This window comes from Leptopilina heterotoma, unplaced genomic scaffold (assembly GCF_015476425.1).
Source record: "Leptopilina heterotoma isolate Lh14 unplaced genomic scaffold, ASM1547642v1 Lhet_132, whole genome shotgun sequence".
Classification (NCBI taxonomy): Eukaryota; Metazoa; Arthropoda; class Insecta; order Hymenoptera; family Figitidae; genus Leptopilina; species Leptopilina heterotoma.
Window position 1 is genome coordinate 354,078 of NW_025110851.1, and position 17,552 is coordinate 371,629.

Consider the following 17,552-nt stretch of genomic DNA (forward strand, 5'->3'; position numbering starts at 1 on the left):
TCAAAATGAACAAAACACTAAGTGAAAAAAACACTTTACAAACATTAAAATTCTGTTTGCTATGATAGCGAGGTAAACAATGCGTCAAAATAAATCAAGTGCTCAATAAAAAATGAGATTATAATAAAACGATTCGATGCTAGTTTGTCGAGACGCCAAGCGTTACAAACGGGAAAAATATCGCGCTGTCCAATAATACCCTGACCTCCCCTAATATTTAGGGGAGTATAGTCGAGGTTGGACCACTGTCTAGGTAGGCCATTCGCAATTTTTGGACAAGTTCACTAGCGCCACCTACGCGCATGCTTGGCGAAGCTTGTCTTAGTGACACCTAACTTTTTGTTATATTCCATTTTTTGAGAATTAAATTTAGGGTTTTTTATTACCTCTGTACAAAAAAAGCTCAAAAATAAGTTTTGTGCATCATGTGAAAAACCATTAATAAAATATAAAAAAACATGGAATCGTCAAGGCAAGTGTGCAGAAATTTTGTGAGACTCATGGTTGAAAAAAAGAAAGTGAAAAATCGAATTCGGAAACGTATCTCTTTTTGGTTAGAACAATTCGACAATGGTGCATTTCGTCAAGGTCGGCCACCATTTATAATACATGAATTTGACAGATACTTTTTAACCCATTAACGCCCAACTCGTGAAAAATCTTTGGTCATTTTCAAGCTACGTTATTATAAATAAAACGGTTGACAATTTATACCAGAGGTACATTTTGTAACGTGGCGTTACGAATTCTCCCGCGTCTGCTGCGAACCAGGCGATTGAACCCGGAAACGGCTGAAAGGCCTCGAGGGTGTCAATCGCCGGATTCGCGAACAGACGCGACACTTGTTGTTTGACCATACTATCCTCCGCTTCGCAAAACGTTTCGTGTCACACTACTATAATTATTAGTGCCATAGAGATTAGTGGGATAATCTTTCCACCCTCTCCGAAGTCATCGGTTTCTCCGTTAACCGATCAAATTCAGCCTTGTAAGTTATAATTAATAAATATTATCACTTTAAAACTATCCAAGTCTTCCTTTTATTCCTCCTCTCACCACCCTTTCGACACTCATCATATTCAACTTACGGGCAACCGATTCTAAATTGGCGCCCAACGTAAAAAATTCACCTTACACATTCCTATTCTGTACAGAAAAAATTTCCAAAAATAATATTTTTTTCATCATCTTCGTTTGTTGAAAACTCCCTCAAAAAATTCCCAAAATAATCTATTTTTCATCATTTTTGTTTTGTTGAAAATTCCCTGAAAATTCATTTTTTTCATTATTTTTAGTGTTCCGTACACCTACGGTGTATCGGCGGAACCCTATTGGTGAGACTCTTGTGTCCGTAGACAAATCGTGCCCCCCCCTAGCGGCTGAACTATTTGACATTAAGAGCTCAAATTTGGTCCAGATATGTATTTTCACTCGTAGATTACAGGAAAAATATAGCGAATGTGATTGGACGTGATGGTCATAGCGTTGTCAAGGAAATAACGAGATTTTTGACCAAAAATGCATAGGAAGTGACCATTTATTGCGTCAAAAAAATCGACTTTCTGGAAATAATTTTAATTGTTTCTACAACTATTCAAGAATATACCCATCAAATTTTAGGTCGATTTCTGTATTATTGAAGAAGTTACAAAATTTTTAATTATTTTTTTTCATGCGTTGTCTGGTGAAATGTTTACCAGAGTCCAGAATTTTTTCTGTTTTAGCATTCAATCTGCCTTCTTCTTTCATTCAGATACCACTGTCAGTATAATTTGTAATTTCTATGTGACAACCCTTCTTTCATTTGTTTGACATGTTTCGAGTCACTTTATTTAAAAAAAACTTCAAACGCATTTTTCTCAAAACACCATTTTTTAATTTTGTGAACACGATTGAGAACGCCCTTTTGAACCAATCGGGCTTTATGATACATCATTTAAAAGATAATTAAATAATCTTCAATATGACATTTAGTGTTTCTTGAAAAAAATTTTTTTTTTATTTTTTTGAGATTTTAAAGTTAATTTTTATGCACGAAAAATCACTTTTAACTTAAAAGTGGGTAAAAAAATCAATTCTCGAAATTTCTTTAAAAAAATCGAAATGTTATATAGAAGATATTATCCTAAAGTTTAAAAAAACGTTGGTTTCTTTGTTTTAGAAAAAAATTCAGAGCGCTAGAATGTTCACAGATAAAATGAGGTGCCATGGACGCGGTGTATATTTCCATACTAAAAATGTTTTGTTTTTTCTACAAAATTTTTTTAGACTCTCAAGACATGTATTAAAGCACCCTATAAATTACAAAACGTTTGGAGTTATTTTACCCGAGAAAAAAGATCCCAAAAATGATGCATTTTTCGATCGTCTAAAGGAGGTTCCCCCCTTAACTTCTAAACTATTCGACATGGAGAGCTGAAATTTTGCATGCTGGTGTATTTTTACTCGAATATTACAGGAAAAATATAGAGAACTTGATATCTAATGATGGCCATAGCGTTGTCAAGGAAAAACTAAAAAAAATTTAAAAAAAAATTTTTTTTTAAAAATTTTTTCCTAACTTTTACATTATTTGACCTAATGAACTAAAAATTGGTATCCTAATGTATTATTACAGTCTGACGACAAAAAATTTATTTAAAAAACATTTAAAAAAAAAATTTAATTTTTTTTAGTTTAAACACGTGACATCAAATATTTTAAGGAAGAGTGAAATTTTAAAAGAATAAATAAGAGATTGTTTTCTGACTTAAATTTCCTAACTAAAAATAAAAAAATTGGACAAGTGCGAGTAGTACTCGCACTGCAATGGCGGGTTCCGTACACAAAGATTAAAACAATACTTGCAACATTTATCGTTATTTAGTAGAATTAAAATAAACAATTTATAAAATATATTAAAATCATTTGATAAAAAAATAAGTAGAAACAAATTAAAGTATTGTATATCTAATATTGTAAACAATAATAAGCAGAGGAACTATAATTTTGAAAATTTTGTTCCTCTGCTTATTATTGTTTACAATATTAGATATGGGTCAAAATTTCTCAAGTGTACCAATGTCAAAATTGCAAGTTGTTGGATTACGCTAATATTTTCACAGTATTTAGTACTATGTATGAGTACTTCAACCACCAAGTATTATAAAATTTTATAACAAATTGTAGAGAGGGGAGGGGGTTGAAGATTTTGGATAAGTATGAACAGTGAGTTTTCTAAAAAATCGTAGCTTCTATATAATAAAGCAAAAAAAATTTTGACCTATATGTTTTTGGTAAACAAGTAAATGCCCCCAAATCAAATTCGATACCAGAACAATACTTAAGAACGCTTAAGAAAACGGTTGTAGATGTTAACCCTTTAAAGCCCGAATTATTTCCACCGATTCGATTTCAACCACACTTGGTATATAATGGTTTTTGGGGTCGCTGATTACGAATCTGAAGTCAAAATTGCAAAATTCAAAATGGCGGATCCAATATGGCGGACGAAAAAATAAAAATTAATGGGATTTATATGAAACTTGTCACTCGGGGGTTTTCGGGGTCGCTGATTACGAATATGAAGTTAAAATTGCAAAATTCAAAATGGCGGATCCAATATGGAGGACAAAAAAAATAAAAAATAATGGGAGATATATGAAACTTGTCACTCGGGGGTTTTTGGGGTCGCTAATTACGAATATGAAGTCAAAATTGCAAAATTCAAAATGGCGGATCCAAAATGGCGGACAAGAATTAAAAATTAAATAGGATTTACTTGAATATTGTTACCAGCTGACTATCATTTATTCTTTTTCATTCAAGTCATGCGCTCCAGGGTTGTCAATTGTTTTTATTGATTGGCCAGCTGATTATCATTTGTTCTTTTTCGTTCGAGTCAAGCGTTCCAGGTTTCCTTTCACAAATGGATTAAATTTCTTACTTTTATTAAACATAATTCGCCCTATTAAATCCACCATTATGATTCTTAACATTTTAACCTCAGAAACCCCAAAAACCCAAAGCATCAAATTTAATGTAAATCCCATTATTTTTTATTTTTTTTGTCCTCCATATTGGATCCGCCATTTTGAATTTTGCAATTTTAACTTCATATTCGTAATCAGCGACCCCGAAAACCCCCGAGTGACAAGTTTCATATAAATCCCATTAATTTTTATTTTTTCGTCCGCCATATTGGATCCGCCATTTTGAATTTTGCAATTTTAACTTCATATTCGTAATCAGCGACCCCAAAAACCCCCAAGTGACAAGTTTCATATAAATCCCATTAATTTTTATTTTTTCGTCCGCCATATTGGATCCGCCATTTTGAATTTTGCAATTTTAACTTCATATTCGTAATCAGCGACCCCAAAAACCCCCAAGTGACAAGTTTCATATAAATCCCATTAATTTTTATTTTTTCGTTCGCCATATTGGATCCTCCATTTTGAATTTTGCAATTTTAACTTCATATTCGTAATCGGCGACCCCAAAAACCCCCGAGTAACAAGTTTTAAACGAATCTGATTAATTTTTTTAAATTTTTTCGTCCGTCATAGGAGAAAATGTATCTTGACACTTTTTTTATTTATTATTATTTTAATTATTTATTATTATTTTTTTACTTTTGTTTTTTTTAATTATCTGCTGGAAGAGTTTTACTAGAGCTAAGAATTTAAAATTTTTAGTATTATGTAGGGTAGAGTGGGGTAAAAAAGCCACATTTTTACTTTTGATGATGTAAAATCTGTATTTAAATTTTTTTTCTCAAATTTCCAATTGTTATTGAAAGTTTAGTTACTAAGCTTGAAAATTCTTGACGAAAATATTTTTTATCTCATGAAAGGACTAAGTTATAAGAGTTTTACGAAAGGACTGTAAGTGGCTTTTTTGCACCACCTGGTGGGGTGAAAAAGCCACCCTACGATTTTAGCAAAACATGTTATCAATTTAGGTATTTTTATAGTTTTCCTTTATTTATATGACAAATAGTCTTATTTGAAAAATATTTTAATAATTATGAAAGAGTTTTTAGCAAGCAAAATTGAAAATTAAATTAAGTTTACCTGTTTTCGATTTGCACTGACAATTTTTCGTACCTTTTTTTGAAGTTCTCTTCAAGTTTCACGACAGATAACATATTTCTTTGAAACCGTTTATTCATTGTTTATTTTTCTAATGCACTTTGAACTACTTTTTCGTCGTGTTTAATTTATTTTATTAAATAAACACGAGAAATTTTGTAAAATAAGAAGGTTAGTTTAAATAGAAAACAAGTGAATTTCACAAAATATTCAATGGATTTTTTGCCCTGGCTTTTTTACACCCAAGACCAGTTATTAGAAAAGCAAAAATAAATTGTTAATTCAGTTCAATTTCCAAAAATTAACATTGTATACGTTTTCGGTATACTTTTCTCCTTATGTACAAACATTTACTTTTATTATTCGTTCACTTAATCAGATTGTAATATGTTTGAAAAGTTCACCAAAATGTTTTCAAAAAAGCAACAAAAAATTAAAATTACAATAAAAACAATATTAATCTAGGTACAACATTCAAATTAGATTCAAAAGTTGCGTATTACCTAATAGTATTTATATTCCAAACAGCTGATAAATCGGCTTAATAGTTTTTAAATAAAACTCAAATGGCTTTTTTACACCATGGCTTTTTTACCCCACTCTACCCTATTAGTTTCAAAGTTATGATGACTTTAATGCATTTGTGGTACAGCGTATGTACCACTGGGCGTTAAAGGGTTAAAAAAGATTCGGAAAATGTCACAGAAAATTTGTTAGGAAAATTATCGGAAAAGGTGACGGAAAATTTTCCAGGAAAATCAAAAGACGAAACTTTTGATATTAATTCGTTTTTAGGGACAAATAATCAAATGATTAAAAGTAGAATCAACAATCGACAACAATCAACATTTTGGAAATTTCAATAACTATTTTTCTTTTGGCATGTTACAAACACCTTTTCAAATCATGTCAAATTGGCCAGTAATTTTGCCAGTAGACAACCCAGTACAATTCCTAGAAGAATGGGTTAGATTTATGCGAGGTTATTAAATTCCAGAAATTCGTGTATTAGAAAATATTGACGCAGTGTTAGCAGACGAAGCCCTTGAATGGTGTAGAACGGTTAGAAGCAATTGGTTTTCTTTGCAAGATTTTCGTGAAGCATTCGAAAGAACATTTTTAGACGAAAAGTTCTATGAGGAAATTAACACGAAAATAAAATATTGCAATCAGAAAGAGGGAGAAGAAATTCAAACTTTTCTAATTGGAATAAAAAAATTATTCGAAAAATTATACCTGCGAAAAGGTTTACACTGGGAGTTACGACGAGCTTACGAAAATATGCAAATTGAGTATAAAATGTATATACAAAGAAACGATTTTAAAACGTTTGAAGAACTAGAAAGTTTAGGTAAAGAATTTGAAATCGAGAGAAACAAGTCTAAAATTCGCGGACAATCTTTAAAAATCACAACAGATAAAATCTCGTCAAATGAGAAATCGAAACAAACTACGAATCAGGGAAATAATGGAAATGCTAGAGGATTTGGTGGAAACTCGAGATTCCAATCAAAGTCTTTTGGGAATTATCCTAAAAAAATTGGCAAAAAAATCAGCCGAAAATTACTTTTTCACCTGACGCAACTACAGACGGTAGTTGTAGTCAGAGAATGATAAAAAATCTTTCCAGTGACAATAACAATTCAAGTAGGGCGTTGTTGGCAGTGGCGGGACAGCGGGTATAGCGAGACACTGCGATATTTCAAACAGCCGAGTTGATAGTGTTGCTTTTTTTGGTTTAAAAGTAAAGTTTTATTTTGTTGAAGCTTTTTTATATAATACACACTTTCTGGATGTAAAATCTGTCACTATAATGTTGTCAATAGTTTTAGCAAGTTTTAAAGTTTTATTCTTCGTAAGAAAAAGTGTTTATAAAATTAAACTTTTTAAAATTTGGTGAACGGCAAATATTTTAAATTATTAGTATGTAAGATTTCTTCAAAATTCCTAGAACATTATGCATAATAGTGCGACCAAACCGTTCTTCTGCAGGGAATGGTAATACTTCCAAGACGAATCAAAACAAGAAAAGTCATGCGAAAAAATGCTACGGTTGCGGAAAAGTAGGTCACCTTCGTAGAAACTGTAGTTCAGAAAATCAGGGAAACGAGTAGAGGGGGCACTGAAAAATTCAGTATCCCCAAAAAACATCGAATTACCAGAAAGTTGAAATGATCGAAGCTGTTTTGACAAAACAAGAAGTGGGATCACAAACAGGATGGTCCAGTTCACAACGAGAAAATCGAAAAAATTTCGCGCAAAAATCCCAGGAAAATAGGTCAAAATCAGGAAAAATTTTGAATTAAAATTTGAGAATAAAAAAAAAATTCAGGAAAATTCGAGAAAAAATTCGAATCAGATAAATCGAAAAATATCGATATGGAAAATTGTAGGAAAAATACGAAAATTTTTCCAAGGGTCGACCCGAGAAATGATAGGAAAATTCCAAAAATTATACCACGACAATCCATACAACAGTCGAAAATACCTACCCAAATCCTAATTCCAAAACACCGAAAAATTCTTCCAAAATTAATGGAAATCCCATTATTAAACAGATTTGATAATTTAGAAATAAACTTAGTTCTTGACGAGACTGACAAACCATTTTTGTTCCCAATCGACAACCCACGTAAGAAAAATTGGTATAAAAAAGCGTAATTGAATAGGAAAAATAGAGAACGCGAAAAATGTTCGAAAATTTGGCGAAAACGAGAAAATTCGCTGAAATCGGAAAATGTTAAATCGGATTAGGCGGAGGAACAAAAGGCGAAAGTTATAGAGTTGAAAGAAATCGTGTTCCTTCTCAGCAGCCAGTGGAATGACAATCTGGAATTAAGTATTAAATACCAGCATCACTCTGCTGATAGGAGAAAATTCGTGGATATAGTCCAGGCATTGAAACCTAAAGGAATAAAAGGGAAACTAGCAGCGAAAAAGTCGCAGTCGAAATCGAATACTTTACCTGCGAAGAGTTCACGTCCTGTGGATAGCCTAAGTCCTGCGGAGAATCCACGTCCTGTGGATAGTTGAAGTCCTGCGGGTAGTTCACGTCCTGCGAAAAAGTTGAAATCGAATACTTTACCTGCGAAGAGTTTACGTCCTGCAGATAGTCCACGTCCTGCGGAGAATCCACGTCCTGCGGATAGTCCAAGTCCTGCGGGTAGTTCACGTCCTGCGAAAAAGTTGAAATCGAATACTTTACCTACAAAGAGTTCACGTCCTGCGGATAGTCCACGTGCTGCGGAGAATCCAAGTCCTGCGGATAGTCCAAGTCCTGCTGAGGGTCAACGTGCTGCGGAGAATCCAAGTCCTGCGGAGAGTCCACGTCCTGTCCCAATAAAACAGACATAAAACAGAGATATTATTATGAATCGCCGAAAATTAAAGAGGAAATCATTAAGGAAATTAAGAGAATGTTAAGCGAAGGCATTATCGAACCAAGTAATAGCAATTGGTCGAATCCAATTGTTATGATCAAAAAGCAAACGGTACATATAGGTTATGCCTTGATTTCAGAAAAGTCAACGCAGTGACAAAAAAAGACCTATATCCGGTTCCATTAATGGCCGAAATCTTAGATATGCTTAGATCCGCAAAATACATTTCCAAAGCAGATTTGAAGTGGGCGTATAACACAGCCACACAAAAAAAAGTTCTGATCTGAGGGTCTCACTATGTAGACTTTATGGTTTTTGGGTCGCTGAATCCGAATCCGAGGTCCATTTAACCCCATCAGATCAGGATTTTGACATAACCTCAAAAAACTAATATGGCGGACACATTTTTGAAAAGTTTATTGGATTCGCTTGAAATTCGTTACTCTGGGGTTTTTGGGGTCGCTGATTACGAATTTGAAGTCTGATTTCAAAAATTCAAAATGGCGGATCCAATATGGCGGACACGTTTTTGAAAAATTCATCGGATTCGCTTGAAATTTGTTACTCTGGGGTTTTTGGGGTCGCTGATTACGAATCTGGTGTCGGTTTTTCAAAATTCAAAATGGCGGATCCAATATGGCTGACACAGACAAATTGGATCCGCCATTTTGAATTTTTGAAATCTGACTTCAAATTCGTAATCAGCGACCCCAAAAACCCCACAGTAACAAATTTCAAGCGAATTCGATGAATTTTTCAAAAACGTGTCCGCCATAGTGGATCCGCCATTTTGAATTTTTGAAATCAGACTTCAAATTCGTAATCAGCGACCCCATAAACCCCCGAGTAACGAATTTCAAGCGAATCCAATGAACTTTTCAAAAATGTGTCCGCCATATTGGTTTTTTGAGGTTATGTCAAAATCCTGATCTGATGAGGTTAAATGGACCTCGGATACGGATTCAGCGACCCAAAAACCATAAAGTCTACATAGTGAGACCCCCAGATCAGAACTTTTTTTGTGTATGGCTGTGTAATCAAATTCCGTTAAGCAAGGAGTCCAAAGAGAAAATGGTCTTTGTTGTCCCTGGTTTCGGAATGTTTCAGTGGAAGCGTATGCCGTTTGGCCTCTGCAATGCTCCTGCAACATTCCAGCGCTTAATGGATAAAATTATCACACCCGACCTCAAACCAAAAGTTTTTTCCTATCTCGACGACATAATTATAGTTTCTCAAATGTTTGAAGAACACATGAAATACTTGGATATAGTGTTAGGAAAATTGAAAGAATCAGGTTTAACTGTAAATTTTGAAAAAAGCGAGTTCGGTTGCGCAGAAGTAAAATACTTAGGATTCGTAGTGAACAAAAAAGGGTTGCAAATCCATCACGAGAAAATAAAACCTATTCGAGAATTTCCAACCCCTAAATCTATAAAACAGCTTCAACGTTTTATAGGAATGGTCAGCTGGTACAGAAGATTTATACCTCATTTCGCTAAAATCATAGAACCATTACAAAAATTGCAACGAAAAAATGTGAAATGGACTTAGAAGGACAAACAGGAAAACGCAAAATCGAAACTACTCGAACTGTTGACGACAGCTCCGATTTTGAGTTCCCCTGATTTCCAACATCCTTTCATTTTAGAAACTGACGCAAGCGATACTGGACTAGGCGCAGTTCTGACACAGGAAATAGACGGAAAAAACACTGTAGTGGCTTATGGTAGTAAAAATCTTAGCGAAACGGAAAGAAAATACTCAACAACGAAAAAAGAGTGCCTCGCTGTAATTTCACAAAAGAGTAATTTCCAGATGGGGATCGTAAACTTCAACCTTTTCAAACACTGAAAAAAGATTTCGAAAATCCAGACGAAATTGAATTTTAAGAAGTTGACAAATGGACAGAAAGACTGAGACGCTTACAAATTATTAAGGGCGAAGTTCAACGAAATTTAGACAAAGCGAACAAAAACCAAGCGAAATATTACAATTTGTGTAGGCGAAAATTAGAATTCGAAGTAGCAGATCTAGTCTGGAAGAAAGATAAATCTTTTTCCAGCAAAGATCTAGAAAATTCCGCTAAAATCGAAAAAAGATTTCGGAGGCCCATATAAAATCATTCGAAAAATTTCCACCACAATGTACGATTTAGGAAAAATTCGAGGAAAATCGATAGGATCGTGGAATATAAATGATTTGCAAAAATTCGTAGAAAACGAAAATTAGGAAAAATTTCCAGGAAAATATAGAAAATTCCTAGAAAATTCCTAGAAAATTATAAGAAAATAACACGAAAATTTAAAGAAAATATAGGAAAATTTAACGAAATTTACAAGAAAATTAGTTAAAAATTAATTCGAACATTCATACAAAATTAAGTTAGAATTAAGAGAAAATCACAGAAATTAGTTGAAAATTTTAACGAAAAATTGCAGGAAAATAAATGAAAAATTTATAGAAAATTAATTATCATTAAATAAAATTATTAAAAATCTTAGGAAAATAGTAAAACTTAATGATAAACGAAACAGACCATTAATTTTTTTTCTTTTTTTTACATTGACGAATGTGAATTAAAATCAGAAAATTTTTTAGCTTTTACAGAAATGCCTGCCTACGTTAAAACTTGGAAGGAGAAATAAAAATTGAAGAAAAATTTTTGATCAATATGAAAAGAATCCTAGAAACATTAAAAATAGCAACTCTTTCGATAGTTCGACAAGTTTTAATGAAACAGTAATAACCAAAAAATCTCACGAAAATATAGAACAAATAATCGAGGAAAATAACATCGAAGAGCAAAATTTCGAGGAAAATAATGAAATACAAGGGATCGAAGAGAATGACAATGAAGAAGAGAATGCTTTCAAAATATTTGAGGAAAACCTACAAGAAAATGGCGTGGAAATAATACAAGAAAATCAGGAAAATAATGAAATACAAGAAAACGAAGAGAATGACAATGAAGAAGAAGAACATCAGGAAGAAATGATTGACTTCACTAAGCATACGTATTCGCCCGAAAAGGAAAAACAAGTGTTCCTGGGCAAGCTCCGTTGGAGATGCGACCGCTGAGCCATCATGGACAATGACTGGGATAAAAAAGTTAGGCAGGAGAGAGAATGGAAAGAGCACGAACGGGATTTAAACGCTTTCATCGAAAATCTCAAAAGGAATTAAAATCGATTAATAACATTTAAATCAGTTCAATATATTATTTCAACTCAAAACTTATAATTAGTCAAACAATTGTCTATTTTCTTTTTTTCACGCTAACAATCAAAGTTAATTTTTCTATTATTTGTAACACTTAATGCAAATCAACATTTTTGTTTTTTATTTACCACGACATAGTCAAATAAGACATTTCTTAATCAAAAAACATAACTTTGTTTTTCTCTTTGAAAAAGAAAAAAATAATTTTTCTTACATTTTGATACAAACAATACTGTTAAAAGAAAATAAATAAAATTAAATAACAAAGAGACAAATTCTTTTTTACCCACCATCTAATACACAAAAGAAAATAGCAAAACAGTTAAGATATGTTTAATTTTTTTATGAAAGGAAAATTCTTTTTTTTATGAATGTTACAGGAAATAATGGAAAACAAGGAGATTTGGCCATGCACATTTTGCAGGAAAAATTTATGGGAGACGCATTATCTACTTCATGACGAGTAGGATATTGTAAACCAGCGCAAAATGGGAGAAAATTCGTCAAGACCAATTGGGACAAAAGACGAGAAGAACTCAAGGAATTTCTTAAAAATAGTCTAGTGGAAAATTCAGGGAAAATAGCGGAAAAAAAAGAAAACTCAGAATTTATAGTCTTCGATACTGATTACGACGAATTGTCGGAAAATTAATTAAATTTTTATAAGGGGTTACACTTCGTCCCGTTTAGGGAAAAGGGGGTGCAACGTGGCGTTACGAATTCTCACGCGTCTGCTGCGAATCAGGCGATTTTCAACCATCGGTGCATAAAAATTGTACACTTTCGAAAAAAGTAAAGTAGAATTTAAAATTTCAAGATGGCGGACCAATATGGCGTCGAATCTAATGTAAAATTTAAAAATTTTGGGCAATATTCTTAATATTGCCGAAAAGTCAATGAATTCGCCTGAATTTTGTTACTCGGGGGTTTTCGGTGTCGCTTATTACGAATATGAACCTTATTTTTAAAAATTCAAAATGGCGGATCCAATATGGTGGACGAGTTTTACAAAAATTCATCAAATTCACTTAAAACTTGTCACTCAGGGGTTTTTGAGGTCGCTGATTGCGAATATGAAATTAATTTTTAAAAATTTTAAATGTTGGATTCAATATGGCGGACTTATTTTTAAAATTGATTAAATTCACTTGAAACTTGTAACTCGGGAGTTTTTGGGGTCGCTGATTACGAATATCAACTTTATTACCAAAAATTTGAAATGGCGGATTCAATATGGCGAACGAATTTATTAAACTTGATCAAATTTACTGTTACTCGGGGGTTTTTGGGGTCGCTGATTACAAACACCGAGTTACAAGATTGAAGCCAATAGAATAAAATTTGAAGTTTCTTATCCGCCATATTGAATCCGCCATTTTTAAATTTCAAAAATGAATTTCATATTCGTAATCAGCGACCCCAAAAACTCCCGAGTGACAAGTTTCATGTGAATTCGATGAATTTTTTAAAACTCGTCCGCCATATTTGATTTGCCATTTTGAATATTTAAAAATGAAGTTGATATTCGTAATTAGCGATCCCAAAAACCCCCGAGTATCAAGTTTCAAAAGAATTTGATCAAATTAAAAAAAAAGTCCGCCATATTGAATCCGACATTTAAAATTTTTAAAAATGAATTTCATATTCGCAATCAGCGACCCCAAAAACCCCTGAGTGACAAGTTTCAAGTGAATTTGATGAATTTTTGTAAAACTCGTCCACCATATTGGATCCGCCATTTTGAATTTTTGAAAATAAAGTTCACATTCGTAATCAGCGACACCGAAAACCTCCGCGTAACAAAATTCAGGCGAATTCATTGACTTTTCGGCAATATGAAGAATATTGCCCAAAATTTTTGAATTTTACATTAGATTTGACGCCATATTAGTCCGACATCTTGAAATTTTTAATTCTACTTTACTTTTCTTGAAAGTGTATAATTTTTATGCACCGATTTATGCACAAATGACTCGTCAAAAGAAAAATCTTTTCTTTCCTAAAACAAATAAAAATTAGTATTAATATTTTGAATTTTAAAAATTAAATAAAAGCATAAAGATTATACCTCGTAAATTAAATTATTTAAGAAATTTAAATGTGTAAAAAAAACCTGCCAACTCGTCAAATCAACCATAATAATAAAGCTCGGCATTGGAACATTTTCTGCCGTTCGTATTTTGTTGTTTTCATAGTAATCGAGAAAATGTTCACTGGAAATCGGCTGGTCTTTTTACGCTGTCACTAGTCGAAGTCAACAGAGGAAGTGCTTCCTGGTGCATATATTCGGTTGTGAGTCCCGAATATTCAAGAGCACCAGGAAGACGAAAATTATTCATTGTTTTGGTCCTGTCAAAACACTGAGTGCTGTCATATTGGATTAAATGGCGACGCGGAGTAAACGACAGCGACTAATAAGTTGGCACTCTGCACTATCGGCACCGGATATTTTATCTCGCGCGGATAATAGTAGAGAGTAGGGGAGAGTGGGGCAAACCGGCCATACCTACGGTTTTTTAACTCTTGTGACTAAACGAATTAACCGATTTCATTTTTCGATACCCCATGGGGCAAACCGGTCAGTTGGGTTTTTTATCTGTAATATTGCATTTTTATAATCTATAATAACAACAAACATAAAGAATCATGCAAACAATGCTTGTAATAATGTAAATAATAATACAGGATTGAATTTTAATTAAATAAATCATTTTTTTAAATAAAAAAAAATTTTTTGAAATTATCAGAGAAACAATATTAAAGGGTCTATATCTTATTGGAAGATAATGATTTTTCATTAAAAGTAAATATTTTAATGAAAAAAACATTCTAATTAATAATAATTTTCTTGAAACTCTAATACAATGAAAATATCCTATGGCCGGTTTGCCCCACAGGCTCATTTTGAGAATAAATATTTTTTTAAAAGAAAGGCTTTGCAAATTCATCAAAGTTTTTGGTGGTAAATATTCCTGAGGTGTGTACCTTTAAAACCCAAGACCTAATATTTGGAAATATTACACGATTTCCTCAAAATTTCCTTAAGAAAAAATTCGTAAAAGTGTAGAAAAAAAATTAAAAAAAACTTCTGCTCCCAGCGTTGCACAAACAAAAGTAAAAATTGTCAAATTGAAAAAGTAAGATATACTACACATGGTTGTTTCAAATTTCTAAATAGCACTTTTGACAATTTCGCCATTTCGGAGATATTGACACCTGACCGGTTTACCCACCGGGCCGGTTTGCCCCACTCTTCCCTAAAGTTTAAAAAAAATAGTACACCGGGGACTCACCAGAAAACTAAGAAGAAGCGTGTGTGTGGTGATGCTCTCGTAGTCAAACACACGGCCATTTTTGTTCATTCTCGATTTGACAGTAAAATAAAGCGCATCACGCCAATTAAGAAGATTCGCTTAATTACCTTAAATTTATTTAAAAATGTGTCATGTCTGAACGAGGAGCAATGAGGGGTCGCAGACGAATCGACGGTGAATCCTAGTGATTTCTAATTGTCATTATCTCGCCAGATTGGCAATAAATAAAAAATTTTTGAAAATTGTGAAAAGTGATGCTTTTTGCCTTCTTGTCATGCGGTAAATTATTTTGAAAATTCGGCGTCTCGCCGAATATAATAATTGTTAAAAGTAAAATTTATTGAATAAAAATTAAATTGTGTAAAATCTAAATTCAGTGACAGTAATTATTGTGTTAATCTCCTTACTTCCTTACTTTTGGATATTTTCAAGTAAAATATCCTGGCGCTTGATAAAAATTAAAATTCTAAAGTCAAAGTGTAGATAACGTTCTATTCTAACCTCTTATCAAAATAATTTGTTTTGGTTAAATAAAGATTAAAACTGGAGTAAAATCTTAAAATTAATATTACATGTTAAAAATTAATTAAATAATTATTAAAATAATAATAAAAAAATAAGATGCACGTTATAACACATATACTCACAAATTTTGCCAAAGATATTAGAAAAATAATATTAAATCTTGTAAATTTTGTTAATTATTTCATTAATTTATTTTTTTGTAGCAATAAAGTTTTACTTTTTTGTTTTTTGTATTTGTAACTTTTTACAAGTTGTAAACAATAAAGGATACATTTTTCGTAATGCTAAAAATGTGATTTTATTTTTTAACGGTAATGCCCTTTGAATTTCAATCATGGTCCGACTTTGACTGTAAGGGCCAACCTGGACTACAAATTTTTTACATTATCATCATATGAGAAAGTATTAGTTTTGTTCGAAAATTGACTTTTGCTAATTTTATGAAATCCTCACGTTTTGGGGTCCCCTAAACCCAAAAAACATGTTTTGGCGATGGTGTCTGTCTGTATGTCTGTCTGTCTGTCTGTAGACACAAAATGTTGTTCCCATGATAACTTTTGAAAATCTTATCGGATCGTTTTTAAATTTAACTCACTTAAAGTTGGTGTAAAAATTAAGGCTAAGTTCGTTAGCCAGACATTTTCGTCAAAAATTACAAAAACTACAGTAATTTCAAAATTTTGAAAATTCAATTTTTTCAAATTTTCAAATTTTTAACTTTATATTATTTTAGATTAGAAAAATACAAACAACTTTTCTCTACAACTTTTTATGTCAAAAAGTTAAATTTTAGAGTTATAAGCTTTTAAATGGTCAAAAAAACTCAAAAATCTCAAAATAACGCAAAAAACAACATTTTTTCAAAGAAATAAAAGTAAGTTCAACGATTTTCACATAATCTCACCCAAGTACACCCAAGAAACATATTTATAGACATAAAACTGTCAATTTCTCGAAAAACCACTCTATATATGACGGGTTCCACGTCAAGTGACCCAGGTCCAAATTTGAAATGTTTGGGATCAGGTAAAAAGTTTGCACAAACAGTAGTCCTATTAGATACAATAAAAAATATCAAATATTATTAATTTATTTAAACAAGTATAAAAACTAGAGGGGGTCAAAGTTTAAATTTTTGGTCTTACATGGAATATTTGAAAAATTTGTAGTTTCTTTAAAACAAAACGAAAATACGTTTTCTATTTTGGATTTTTCTGCTGTTTTTCAACACTTTCTAATGGTGTAAACAAATGTAGAGAAAAAAAATTTTTTGACCTTGAAAAATTAAATTAAAAAATAAAATTTCATTTTTTTATCAAATGGACAGTTTTTATTTTTTAAAAAAAAATTTTATCATAAAGGTGAGGTTTTTTCCTAACAAAAATGTATAGGTCAAATCGTGGGACAAGAACTTTTAACTGGTCAAAATAAACATTTACTTCTGCAATCCACCGCCCCTGCGCGTTGTTGGGCTGTATATTGTTTATAACAATTGAAATAAATTATTTTATGCTTTAGTAATTATCTGGTGGTCATATTGGTTGAATTTGAATTGATTTAGATCATGTGCAGCAACGGAATAAGAAAATAAACGTCCTTTTTTAAAAAAGTGTATTAATTTGTTAACTTTGATTAAAAAAAAATTATAAATAATTAAAATCCCCAAAATTGTCCTCGAAGGATGTCTTAAGAATTTATTCCCCTTTAATTTAAGGCAAAGAACACTCAAATTGGTTAAAAATTGTAAGGTGTAGACATTTTTTAATAGTAAATTGTTAAAAAAATTCCACTGCGGGTCGGTGCACTGCAGAAGTAAATGTTTATTTTGACCAGTTTAAAGTTCTTGTTTCACGTTTTGACCTATACATTTTTTTAGGAAAAAACCTCACCTTTATGATAAAATTTTTTTTTTTAAATAAAAACTGTCCATTTGATAAAAAAATGAAATTTTATTTTTTAATTTAATTTTTCAAGGTCAAAAAATTTTTTTTCTCTACATTTGTTTACACCATTAGAAAGTGTTGAAAACAGCAGAAAACCCC